Source organism: Coturnix japonica, chromosome 1 (assembly GCF_001577835.2).
Source record: "Coturnix japonica isolate 7356 chromosome 1, Coturnix japonica 2.1, whole genome shotgun sequence".
In the NCBI taxonomy this organism is placed as follows: domain Eukaryota; kingdom Metazoa; phylum Chordata; class Aves; order Galliformes; family Phasianidae; genus Coturnix; species Coturnix japonica.
Window position 1 is genome coordinate 39,578,948 of NC_029516.1, and position 14,334 is coordinate 39,593,281.

The window sequence follows — 14,334 nt, forward strand, 5'->3', positions numbered from 1 at the left end:
TCTGTTGAGTTTTAGTCATTGGTGTTCTGAGACTCTGGATCTACTGAAGAACATATCTCTAGAAACAAAACATCTACATCATAAATATTGGGAAGATTAGCTAGAAAAACATGGGAATTGTACTAATGATGTGATTACATAAAATGTTGACTGTGGCAGTAGCAGACCAACACCACAGTTTCAAAGTAATAACATCTAAGAGGTATCTTTTCCATCACAAAAGCGATGCCAGGAACAGTATCTAGAGATGTGGAGTGTTGGGTGTTAGATGTCCTCTACTCTGCTCTTGTAAGACCCCACCTAGAGTACTGCATTCAGTTCTGGGGACCCCAACACAAGAAGCTGTGGAGCAGGTTCAGAGGAGGGCCAGAAAGATTATCAGAGGGCTGAAGCATCTCTTCTATGAGGACAGGCTGAAAGAGCTGGGGTTGTTCAGCCTGGAGAAAAGAAGGTTCTTGGGGGACCTTATAGCAGCCTTCCAGTACCTGGAGGTATCTTAAAGAAGAGTTTTTATTTCCCCATTCTATCCTGATCCATTCTGAGGGGACATCACAGTATTGCCTAAAAAGACTGCTATTAGGCATAAATAACAAGGAACTGCTTCCTTAACCATAACATAAAAGTCAACAGTTTGATTATCTAACATGAGTTTAACAGATTGAATCAGAGAGCCAGGCAGTTACTTGCAGATAGAAATACTCTAAAGAAAGGAATTTGAGAACAGCTTGTGGGACTAAGATAAAATGTCTTATACAAACATACATGCTCATGCATCCTGGCTATACCTCGAGATTCAGGATGTAATCATTGCAATACAGTCATTTTTTCCTAAGAGTTATAAGACAGAAGTAGATTAATTCAGTTGAGTAAGGAAAGGAAACTTTACATGAACTTCACAACTTACTGTGAAGGATGACTCTGGATATCAGTGTATGGCTGGGAAACGATGTAGCTGTCTCTCAGTAATAGCTTTTATATCTCTACAGATACCTTCACCGAGTTTGTTGATGTTTTGTATCATCCCACTCCAGTTAATGGCAGCCTTGTGTTTTACTCTGTTGTTTCAGACTGCAATGGCCAGAAGACTGCTTGAGCAAAGATCTGATGAACACACGGTCTGCAGAAATGAGACAGACAACACACCTCTTTCAGAGACCTTACATTTGAACCACATAATCTGCTTTGACTTTGCAAGGACTTTTACGATTGTTGGCCTACAGAAAGTGCTCTACAGTTCTTGGATCTGCCCCAGTGCATCATCAGCACATCAGCACAGCTTGAGGAAACAGAAGCTTGGGTTTCACTTAGCTTGAATGCTTACTTCCATGGTTTCCAAGGAGAGCTAAAGTTCAAAGGGCAGAAGTTATCTGCTTATATAAATCTTCTATGAAGTAAATCACATCCATCAAACAGGAGCTCTTCAGACACTGGTACAAAGCTGACATTTATTTTGCTATCACAAGGATAATGCTAATTAACAAGCAGCTAAACCCATTTGAGAAGAAAAAACATAGTTCTCTGCCATAATGCAGTAGGCTATTATCCAATTAAAAATGGTCTGATAAAAACACTTTTTAACATTTGTTACATTTTTTGCCTGTTTGTAATCCAGCCAAAAAATTCTATCGTTTTCTGAATGCAAGCAAGATGTAACTAACTGTTGCCATACCAGTAACTAGGAAGAAAAAGAACCTCCTCCACATGGACTACCCACGCAGATCTGATGGGGACAGTTTGTGAAATGCCTCGGGAATAAAATGATGTGGTGGCTGATGGTGTGCACACAGCTGCTGCAGTAGGGTCTGGCCATAGACTTACATGTTATTTGTGTGTGTGTATAAACTGTGATTCACTAGGGCACTACACTGTATCTACTTGTGTTCTGAATCACAGATCTCATTTAAGATGCTGGTTATTCTTTTTTCCCTCAGTATCTCAAATTGTACCTGTGTCAGAGCAGCTGTGGGCCCTGATTGTGGCTGTAGCTCTCTAATACAACAGGACACCTTAATTGATCACCACAGCAGATAAAGAGCTGAGATTTTTCTTATCTCTTTTGCACTAACTTGAGGACATTTTAGTCAGTGGCTCCGGCAACTTGTCATGAAGAAGACTGCAAATGGCATCTTATGTCAGGTTTGATAAAACTTTGGCTAAAACTTCAATTCAAATGAGTCAGATCTTTCCATGGAAAATCTGTCAGTTTAGGGCTTTTTTTTTTTTTTTTCCTGAGGTCATGAACTTTGAAGGATTGAGGCTGTCAGTAGGTCTGTCCTTCTGGAAAAGAAAAGCATTGTTTAACTAAGTTTGCAGCTCTGCTTTATGACAGAGATGTACCACTTTGATTTTACCAGGGCTTCCAAAGATGTACCTGATGATTAAATGAGCCTTCTATTAACTAAATGTAAAGATTTTCAGGTATCATTTGCAGCATTATTTGTTCAGAAAGTTTATTCAGAAAGTAACCTCATCTGTAATTCTAATTTCCAGTTAAAAGTCTCAGTGCAGAACCCTTGCTATTAGCAGATCGAGCAGTAGAAAGGTATCAGTCTCTGTTGTTACTTGATATAGTGGTCACAGATACATGCATAGCAACTCTCTGCAGAGGTTAAGGGGAAAATACTATCAATTGTAAGCTCTCTATGTCCTAAATACTGTGCTTTCAGTAAGGTTCGTGTTGGCCTTCATATAAGATGGAAATTTCAGCTCCACTGGAGCTAGCATCTTGCATTTTGACAAGGTCTCCTAAATTATGAAGACGTGGACATTAGGGACCAGGAGCTGTGGAAACTCCTCCCACGGTATTCTGGAATGAATCAGGATCTCTGAATGCACTGCCTCTTCTATTTTCTGCACCACAGATGGCTACATAATGTACATGTCTGTTCTCCTAATGGTGTCCACAATTGTGCTGGTTGAAGTACAATCTAATCTCAAACAAACTTTGCACAGTTAATAAAAGATTCATGTCTTTCCAGTTATGATAACCAGACATTATTGCCAACACATAGCTATTTCCCTTTAAAAAAGGGAACTTCATAATGGGTTCTTAATGATCCCTCAAGTCCTAGTCTTGGTGTTGTATAATGTACTTTAATACTCCTTCATACTGACTTTCTGTTTACTTAATAGAAAGCTGTTTAGCTTTTAGAACTTTACAGATTTTGGCACACTAAAATAAACCAACCAGCTTTATTAAATTCATAATTGAAGGAAATCACTGTAAGCCTAATAAGATTTATGTGTTTCCATGCAGTGTCGGCAGGGAGTCAGATTAAATCAGTGCTGAAGGTCTCAGCTGTATTTGAACCCTTGATCAAGCTACTAATGTTTCAGTTCACAAAGTATGACAAAATGATTAAATGATTTAAATAGCCCCGTGCTTTTTGAGACAGCTGATATCACTAACACAATTATATTTTGCAGTCAAAATGCAGATTTCTTATAGTCATGTTAACAAAATGTGATTTGTCAAGTTTTCTCAGTAGGGTGGTTTAATGAAAATAATCATTTGCTTTGTTTCTTTTGTTTAACAAGGTTGCCTGTTATACAAATTGACTATTACTAAAAACATAATATCTAGTATTTACACAAAGCTGTCTCCAAAGCATATTACACAGGCTGCTCTGAAAGTAATGCCTCCTATTTATTTCCATGAAAACTACAACAAATACAAAGAACACAATAGCACTGTTTGATAGAGCAAAACACTATTTCTCAACATAGTTCACTACCATTAACTGTGCATTTTCACCAGGGAAGAACAAGAGTCTGCATGCTGTGCTCATAACAATGTGCACCAGTGGAGCTGACCACTATTGTTGTCTGCCTCTGACATCGTAGGCCAGCATAAAAAAATAGGAGGCATTACTTTCAGAGCAGCCCTTGTAATAAAGAAATATGTGTTATTATCCACAGATATGGCATGCAGTATTTTTAATGTTACAATTATTGGATGACATCCCAGGATTTCAACACCTGTGCTGACTCAGAACCACTTCTGATTCATTACCTCTCAAGGTCTTATTCCTTAAGTGAAGTTAAAATCCATCTAAAATGAAGGAGTCATTTAATCTGTGCTGACTGATTGGAAGAATTTTCCTGTATGATTGCAAGATAACGCAGCATTAGTCAGCAAGCTTTCATGAAGGAAGTCCCAAATCTGCCCTTGAATGTCTACCAACTGGCTCTACGTGTCTCATTCCAAGATTAGATCAACACGGTACCAGTGCTCTTAGTGCCTGTTGCTAATGCATAGCATTCATGACACTTGTAGGCAAGGATGAATATTTCAAATTTTCAAGTCCACCACCTGGATATAGAAATGTATTTTCATTTTAATTGAATGAAATGTACCTTCAGTCTTCCATTTTGTTACTAAGTTTGGATTTGGGGCCTTGTACAACTCTGCCTTCTGAAGCTATCCAGGGACATGAAGTAAATACTGAGAATCTTTTTTATGAGTTACTTGGGATAAAAACATTTAAACCATTCAAAGTATGGTTCTGATAAAACATACTTGGAGAGCTAAGAAGATAAACATACCTTTAATTTCGATGTCTGCAATTACAGGCTGTAATTCCTGCAAGTCAGACTGGGAGCCACAAACAGAAGATTATTGATCTGTTTGTAATCAGGTCAAGAGAAAATCCAAGCACTAAGGAAGATGATGGATACTGAGAGTTAAGAATTCAGTGGATCTTTTTCCATACTCAGTTCATTTCTAAACCATGCCCTTCTTCTTCTGTGAGTGAAGTGGTATTTGCTGGCTTTGTAGGTTAGCAGTGCTGTGCAGCTGGTTCCAAAATCCATTTGGTATTGTCAAATAGTGACAATAATGTGGTGCTCCCTGAGACAGTGAAAACTGTCAGTAAGTAGTTTATGTACATTTTATTATCGTGTGGGAACCTCTGAGAAATTCTAGACAGTGTCCTGTACTGTGTTTCATGCACACATATCATACATTTATACTAGAAAATAGTCTAGTATTGTCTGTACAGTGCTGGATTTTTTCTGTAGTAAAGGAGATAATGGAAACTGTTTCCTGGCTTTTCATCCTGAGTAAAGGGAACCCTTACACCCTGCCCAGAAGTGTGGATCTGATGGGTAGGAAATATCACAGATTGGCCTTTTACTGGGATAGATCAAATATATGGGAGAGACTTAGGCTTACCAGATTAAGAGTTATCTTTGTTGATAATGTCATAGAATTGTATGATCTGTAATCACACTACATTTTGATAGCCTGTATTTTCTTTTTGCGCTCAGTGTTAGCTGAGATCTCTCCTTGTAATGTTTAGAGTCACTGAAAGATCTTAAAATTATAGTGATGCCCAGATGGACAAACTGATTCTTCATCATAAATCTTTCAGAGCTGAGTGGTCAAGGATTCTCTAATGAAGCTAAACATTGTTGGATGACATCGATGCCAATGTCATTCTCTACTGGTATATGCTAATTTACTCTGGCTGTGTAATGTTATCAGTCTACTGTACTTTGAGAACTTTGATATATAGTGATAAGAAGTTTCTGTTCTTTACCTCAGTCAGATAAAAGTAATGGCAGTCCTAAATAGAAGTATACCCTCAACTTTCAAATTTTGAGGGTGTGCAGTTTGGTCTTGATTAATGTTGTCTGGAAAAATTCCAAGTAATGCAGTGATTAAAACAAGAAAACAAAAACATATATCGTAGGTATAGTTGAGTGAGCACTGACTGATAAAGTGCAGCTTCCTAGCAATAAGTTCTGAATGGTTCAGGAGTTTTAATTGCAGTACAAAAATGTCCTACAGGAAAGGCAAACTTACATGAGTGATTTTATTCTAAATGTAGGAAGCAGTTGTATAAATGCATACTTATATGCAAATACATATCTATACTTCTATACATATAACAAATACTCAGTGTTGCTGAATAAGTGCAAGGGTAATGATATAAATTTTGAGAACAAATTCTCTCTTTCTGGGAGTAAATCAACTCAGGAGTATTTTGAGTGGTTGGAGCTTTCCAGCATTGCTGTATGCTACAGACCACAAAATAAGATGTTGATGCGCCTATTTTGTTACAGGTTGTGAAATATCGTGCTGTCTGTACAGGAATTCCACTTCTCTGTAAATGAATTTCCTATCAGCACAAATGCCTTTTCAAGATCAGTACTCTTGGCTAAGGCTCTGCAGCGACCAGCCAAACTCATACAAGTGAGATAAGACAATTTCTGAGTGGCAGGTGTCAGCAGCATAGGCAGCTGTTTGTGACTGACATGGGAAGAGCAGGCTGGCCGCCAAGACCTCTGAGCAGTGATGTGCTGGAGATATGTGTGAAACACTGACTGTGCTTCAGCTGCAGGTCTGTTCTGACCTGCTTTGTGCACACATATGGAATGAATCTGCAAACACCAGTGTTAAAGCTGGAGCAATGTGAGACTGAGAAGCACATGTGCGCCCACAGCGCTGAGCTCTCTTGGGTAACTTGAATGGACTCCAACGCGAGAGGAACTCATGTCTGCTGTGATAAAAGTGCCAAATGATAAGGGCTAGACTGATAAATGATGGCACAAAGGTGAAAGACGGGCTCTGACATACTTGTGGCTAGATCTCTCCATAAGCATGAGAATTCAGTGATTCTCACAAATATAAAAAGAGGAGTCAGAGGCTGATGACATTCCTCCATTTTGCTCTCTTCAGATATCACATAGATGCTTAGATTCAGCAGTCCAATTTTCCAGATGCTAACTGGTAATTTACAGAGAGGGAGAAAACTGCCGTGGCCATCAAATAAACAGCAGTGACACAGATTCTAATGTTGCCAGACCTAAGCTTATCTCTGGGACGTGCAAACTACTGAGCAGTACATGTACTTCCCAGCTATGTAGGAGAGGAGATGTGTGTTCCCCTGGACTCTTCTCTGCTACCCAGTCTCGGCGATCACTATTCTGCTTTCTGACACCCCAAGGGTTTGAGATTTTCATGTCTCAATGTGCTGCTTTTGTGTGTGCAGTACTGACAGCAGTGGATGAAATGTCTTTTTTAATAGGTCATTGTGTTTGTTTATGCAATATAATATCTGTAGGAGACTGCTCTGAATGTTTATTTTTTTTCTACTGTGAAAGAACAAATATCATTATTTACCAGCACACATTGTTGGACCAGCATTAGTGAAATATATACATTAATAATCTTGTCCCCAGATCCAGACAATCTTATACTTCTTTTGTTTCTGCCCTAATGCAGAGTTATATATACCTCTATACCTCTGCAAAACCAAGAAAGGAATCTTTGCATAACGGTGTTCACCTCCTCCCAGGAGTATTGCATATGGTCCCTCTTGAGCAGCCTCTCCAAGTGAGCTTGGAGTTGTTTGTAAAAGTTCCATTCAGGATGTACCTGTAAGTGGCCAATTATTCTTTGGGGCTCATCATCCCATGCTTCTGAAAACACTTCATTTATTTTCTAACAATAGTAATATCACTGTGTAATAGGCCTGCTGTTACATCTCATCTGTTGGAATTAGAGGTCGGGTAGGGAGATGCTGTGACTTAAAAGCAGGGTGAAAGGCAAGTGAAGGAGAGAAATTGCTATTGTTACTATAGTGTGTTAAAAAATAAAATAAAATTAGGGAAAAAAAAAAAAAAGAGCCATATGCTCCAATAAAAGTTGAGATCTTGTTAATTTGAATCATTGTGACAATGAGGGCATTGTAACCCCATCACCCGCATCTTTCATATGAAGCAAGTCAATAAAAAATCAAAGAAAAAAACCCTATATATCTATTTTCTTAATCACACCTTTCTGCGGCTCTGATTGCTAACCAGAGCTGTTAACATTCAAAGCAACTCTTTCCTTTCAAAGGCAGTCAGAATGAATTCCTGCAGAGAAGCTTCTCTATTCTACAGATAGGTTGAGGAGCATTACAGGCCACTTGGAGACACAGCTGAGGCTACTTAGTGACTGTAAATCAGTCCCATCTTGATAATGTCAGTAAGGTTATGCTAATTTATGCCTGCTGAAGTACTCAAACCTGCCAACGGGCATCTGGTTAAATACCTATGTTTAACCTGCTGGAATTGGTCAGGAGAGATTAAAGCAGCAACCTCTCCATTAGAAGGGAAAGGGGCAAAGTATCACCTAGTTAAGTCCACCTCTCCCTTTAGCACCAGAGGCTCTGGAGGAGCCTTCGCAATCTTCCCTTCCGCTACAACTTTTGATAGAGATATGAAGGCAAAGAACTACAGATGCTGACAACATGTTCTGGAAGCAACTGAAGAAGGAAGACAAAGGCTTGCTGAGACCTTGTCCTGCTATGCCATGTGCAAAATCCAGCTATTTCATTGTCTTCTGCAAGCTGCCAGCTATTGATTTCCCTTATTAAAATTGAACCTGCTTAACAACAGATTAAATATTATCATGAAATGGAGAGAGAAGTTTTGTTCCAATGCAGCAAGTTATGACCTCAAAGGACTGATGATGCAAGCAATAAACAATAATAGACAACCGGATTAGTGTTTAAAATAACACATTAACACTTAAAAACCCCTGTAATCCTTAAAATTTAGGAAGTAACTCTTCTTTAAGTGAGTGGAGAGATGTCAGAGAAGATTCTACTTGATGATGGCCAGGTTTCTTGTCTATGACAGCAGCTACACTCTTTCTCTCCCCTTTGCAAATTGTCTATTGAAAGTTCAGCCTGAACAGTATCATGAAAACATTCAGAACATACAGAATGCTACTGTAGTCACATAGGCAGAAAAAGAAGATGTGTGGAAAATTTGTACAATACACTACAACCAAAATCAATGTAACTGTGCTATCTTCCTTTAGTAGATGGAGATATGAGACATTTTACGTCAACGTAAACACCCACATCTCTGAACGCATCATTCTGCTCATTTCATAGTCAAGGGAAAGAACTGTCCTACTTTAGATGTTTCCTCTGAGATGAGATAAATTAGACTCTGCAAGTGTCTGTTCCTCCCTCATGACTCTAAAGGTTAAATAGACTGGAAGCTCAGATAAGATGTTTATAGTGTAGATATCAGCATTTGGGCACTTCAGTCCCTTTCTTGGCATTGGGTCTGTCAGGGTGTTGCAAAAACATATCTTCTGAAAGGCTTTATTCAATACATGTATTGTATTGAATCATTTGTCTGACTGAGCATCCCAGGCTTGGACCAGAGCTAGCTCATGGCTTCTGAGTTTGACGTACAATTGAAAACTGGAAAATCTAGAGAACTAGGCTACAGGCTTTGGTTGCCGCTTATGTGAAAAGTTGTGATAAGTAATCATCAGTGTAAGATAGTTCAGGAAGACATGTGCCTCCCTTGGAAATGGAGAGGATAAAATACTGTGAAGGAATTTACTTCCCTTTAGAAACTGAATTCTATTTAAAGGTCTTCCTGTCACTTACTTAAATAACTAACCTCGGAGAGGTGGGTCATGGCTCATGGGAGGTTATAGGCACAGCTAATTCTGACCACTACCTGCTCCTTGAGAAAAGTAAATTCTTCATGGTTCTTCTCTCTCTCTTTTTAATTGAAAGCAAACAAACAAACAAACAAAGCTAATATAACTCTGAATATTAGGAACATTAGGAATTATATATATATATATACATATATATATATACATATATATATATATTTAAGGTAGTAGAAAGCCACAGAAAAACAACTGAGGAAAGTAAGTGCTATTATTTTGAATCTGAAACACAAAAGCACTATGGTCATTTCTGTGGGAGTGAAAATGATTCCCAAAGCAAAATAGAATAAAATAAAATAAAATAAAATAAAATAAAATAAAATAAAATAAAATAAAATAAAATAAAATAAAATAAAAAACAAAAACAAAGTTTGGTTTCTGAACTAATCTGAAACAAAATCTTTTTTTTTTTTTTTTTTTTTTCCAAAAAAGCCAAACAGTTGTTATTCATATCATTGTACTTAGAAAAACTGGAGCCAGAAGGGAAAATAAATTCAGGCCTCCTTGGAGTCCAGTGAAGCTATGAGTAGGTACCTTAAACAGAGCTGGAGTAGGGCTCTGCCTACCTGCAAAGGACCTGCAAAAAAGTATTTGACCAAATGCTTTTCTATTACTTTGCACTGGATCAGTTAGTTTGCACGAATAGCTTTCTGCAGTATATCGCTGTATGGCATCAGCCTTGTGTTTGACATCAAACTGATGTAATGTGGTACATTAGTTTTATCAGAGCAGTTTTTAATTTGACAAGCTATTTTATTACCTTAGTGAATATTTTCTCTGGGTAGCCTATAAAAGAATGTAAAGTAAAAGCACCTAACTGCTCACAGCAAAATGTGAAATGGGGTATCCTGCACTCTACTGATTAATTACATAATATTTAGATCATTTAGCTAATCTGTTGAATGCATACTGCATAGTTAATGAAAAATTTCAAAGCTCCAGGCAGACTTCAAGAAATGAATCATCATGTACAGTACACAGTCTTCATTACTCACTGCAGAAATGCATCATCCATAGGTATGAAGATTGAACCAGGGGAGGCACAAAAGGCAGTGTGACCCTGGCAAAATTTGCTAACTGTCTGGTTTCTGTCTACTTGAGGAGTCACACAGGGAAGAGTAAACAGTTACGTGGCTCCTCAGTGAGGCAGAGACTGGTCTTTGAGGTACTGACGAGAAAGGACTCATCTAATCCATGGGTCTCTGAAGAGTGCTGCAGACTCTAGGAACTGGGGTATTCTCCTTGCAATGTTGCTCTGGATAAGATGTTAAGGAGGCAAAGAAATAGTAAAGCTTGTCAAGTAGAAAAAGTTCTGGAACATGCTTGAGATTCTGAACACTTTTCTTTTGTACAATGCAGCAATGATTAGTTAACAATGATTAGTTAACAATGATTAGTTAACAAAGGTTGAAAAGTCAACTTTGTCATCGCTACCATACTGTCATGGCTTGAGTAGCATTCCATTTTCAGGGTGGATTTTTTCAGCCTATATTTATTTATTTATTCATTCATTCATTTATTTATTTATTAAGGATAAATATGGCATGTAACAACACAGAGAGGAGCTGAACTCCAGCTCTGTAATGTTCTGTCATCCCACTCATTAGCTTGGGCTAGAAGAGCCTTAGAGCTGTAGCACAATGCTCTATGAAAGCTCAGTAGACAAAAAGATGAAAAGCAAATTAGAAATGGTAAAAGAGAGAGGCATATGGGCTGAGAAGGCAGAAATGAAGTCTGTGTAGTTACAAACTCATTTAATTGAACAAGCAGCTCCTTGCTCACAGATTGGCCATGGAACAGGACGGCACAAACAGCACGATGTACAATCAAAAACAAACACAAACGGCAGAATCTCTTTTTTTTTTTCCCTGGGATGCAGCCAGGAGACTCCAAGGAGACATGCTCCTCCTCTGCACCCTTATCAGCGCCCACGAGCACTGGGATCATCCTGCCCCCGGCTCTCGGTGGGAGGAACTGTGAGTGCTCTCCCTATCTGACTCAGCCAAAGTCATCCAGCTAAGATCCATCTACTGTTCCTTTTTTAAACTTGCTCTGTCTGAAGAAGATTAAAGACCACTTGTACCAGCCCTGTTTGCGAACCCTCCAGCAGGGGTGGGAACAAACAGCTAAGGTGGGACTGATAATTTCTTATCTGCTCCAGCCTGTGGGTTCAGGGCCTGTGGATATAGAGTGAAAAACAGCACACATCTCCTCCTCTTCCTGTATGTGGTCAGGACCTGAGTTTCATATCTCATCTGAAAGATAACACCTCCAGGAGCATCTTGGTAGAACAATACTGAGTCAGAGGGTAGAGAATGAGTCACTGCAGCTCTTAGAATTTTCTTGGAAGTTTCTCACTGAAACATTGACCCAGCCTGACACTATTTAGTAGATGACATCAGAGAGACTACAGTTCATCTTAAATTCAGCTTAGATAAAGGCTATAGTCCCAGCAAACTGGTTTAAAATGAGTGCTTACTTCTTTGTGGAGCAATTCAAAGCTACATAATTGGAGTGCTTTCGTTATGAATGTACTAGAACACAAAAGTAACTCCCTCCCCCCAAAAATCATTAGACCATCTAACTAGAAATCTTTAGCTGTTGAGCAACAGATACACCATGTGTCACATTACAGACTGTTCCTTCCCTTAGCAATGACATACAAAGTGAACTCTTTATAATTGGATTGCATTTGGCTAGAAAGAGCCAAATTCTCTCTCTCTCTCTTTTTGCTGCTACCTGATTTTTGCAGTGCAGCTGCCTGCAGTCTTGCAAAGGATCCCCTCATCAACAGAAAAGCATCACTGGCAGTGTCAGATTGTCACTGCGGAGTGGTGCTCTGGTGCTTGTCAGTGAATTGACAACGATTTGTGACTCACTGCTGCTCATTCTTAATCCGGCCCACTCCGCCACTGCTTGTACTGCCTTGTGGGAAGCAAATCTGAGCACATGCATAGGAAGAAGCCTCAGAGTTATTTTGCTGGCAGCATTCCAGGCATCTCCTTTGCACTGTAACTGCCTGTCTGCTACCCACTGAGTTTGCCATGCTGCTAAAGATTTTCTTCTAGTCCTCTAGGGACTTCAGAGGGTATAAATTCTACATTAATTGTGAAAAAGATAAAACTGATTTAAACCCGTGATATATGAGATGTGCATGGATGTGGTACAATGCTAGTACACCTATGAGTGAAAAATGGACCAGCTGCAGTCTCTTGGATAGGGCCCTGGGCAATCTTATTTAGTACTTGATCTAATGGTTGGCAACCCTGCCTGTAGCAGGGGAGCTGGAACTTGATCTTTGATGCTCATTCCAACCCAAGCTGTTCTATTATTTCTATGATTGATTCTATAATTCTATGATGCTTGTGCCAAAGAGATGACCTTCTGTGACTGCAGGGGCACAACACCAGCAGCCCTAGGGAAGGCCTAAAAAGCAGAAAGGTTTCTTTAAGCTTCTTTCCTGCTGCTGCAAACCTGAAGCCACACAGCATGCAGGTAACTGTTCACGTGAAAGAGCCACGTTTGCTGTGTCTTGTCCTCAGTGTGCTACTCCATGACAATTCACAATGCAGACCTGCTTGAAATGGGGAGTGGTTTCTGGTCCATGTATATTGGATCACCCAAGACACATATGCCAGTATTTCTCCCACCAGGTATCATGATCACATGAGACCAAGAATGGGCAGAAACCTGAGGGTGTTAGTTGGAGGGCTTTTAACCTGCACTAGCGATACGAGAAGTTAACCTAAGTGTGGGTATCTTAGAGTCAGTGTGTCTATCTCAGCCATCTTAAAATGCTAAAATTCCTGTCTCTGTTCTGCTAACTTTCTGCCTCTATCATACCAAAGTTTTTCCTACACGGAGCTGGCTAGAGACCATACAGATGATTTTGTCTGTCTCGTGGCCACTTCCAGAGCCAGTAAAAACTGTTCTCATATGATTAAGCATGGAAAGTGCACTATAAAAGAAAGCTCAATATATCCTCAATAGACTATTCTTTAAGATATTAGTCTTCCAGGAGAGAAGCAGTAGACACCTAAGGAAGTGACAATCTTCCTATCTTAGGCAATGTATTTGGAGCAATAATTTTCAGATTTCAAACTAAACGCAAAAAACAAACTCAGCAGCTATATGCCCAACAGTATTATTCCTCGAAAGGAATAACTTATCTGATAGCTGGAAGAATTTATAAATCAAGTCAATTACATTCTACAATCACTTTTAGTAAAATGGACAGGTCTGTTAGGTCTGTCTGCTCTTTGACTTTGTTCTTTATGCCAAACATATTTTGTCACATTTGCTCTCACTGCTTTGAACAGTTTCTGGCAAACTGTGCGAGTTCTGCTTACTGCAGCTATACATCTTGAAAAACTATGAAATTGTTTATACGTAATGTTTTGATGGATGGAATGAAAGCTGGCATTTCAAGCCACATTTCAAGTGTTTGCATCCAGAGATGTTGGCACGCTGGAGCATCCTGAAAAAAAACAAAAAAGATTCTGTCTCAATAATGTGGAAAATCTCAGCTATATTAAGGAGGTTCCAGATGAGGTGGCATCTACACAGATATCTGTCAGTGCTCTGTCCAAACATCCAGGTAGTTATTTGACTTAGAAATACATCCACTTTACAGTGCAAGGCATCTGTCTATGCCCAAAGGATGCCATACTAGTCAGGCTGATAAGCAAAACTGTTACTCTAACAGTGATAACTCTCAGAAGACTTCTGGACACATCTCTGGTGTCTTTCGGTTTTGACTTTCTGCCATTTTCTTTAGAGATAAAAGTCTCCCCTGACTCCCTGTTTTTCTTTCACTGAAAGCCCTACCTACACATCTCCCAGGCTAAAGACAACTGGAATGT

The 14,334-nt window shown here is 39.2% G+C and overlaps 1 long non-coding RNA gene across 1 annotated transcript in view; it reads left to right on the forward strand.

The window, feature by feature from the left end:
- LOC107311308 overlaps positions 1–7,509 on the forward strand; it is a 44,042-nt gene extending 36,533 nt beyond the window's left edge. The window contains exon 7 of the long non-coding RNA XR_004306760.1: positions 1,068–7,509. This is a non-coding gene — a long non-coding RNA (uncharacterized LOC107311308). The remainder of the gene's footprint in view (positions 1–1,067) is intronic.
- The last annotated feature ends 6,825 nt before the right edge of the window (positions 7,510–14,334 follow it).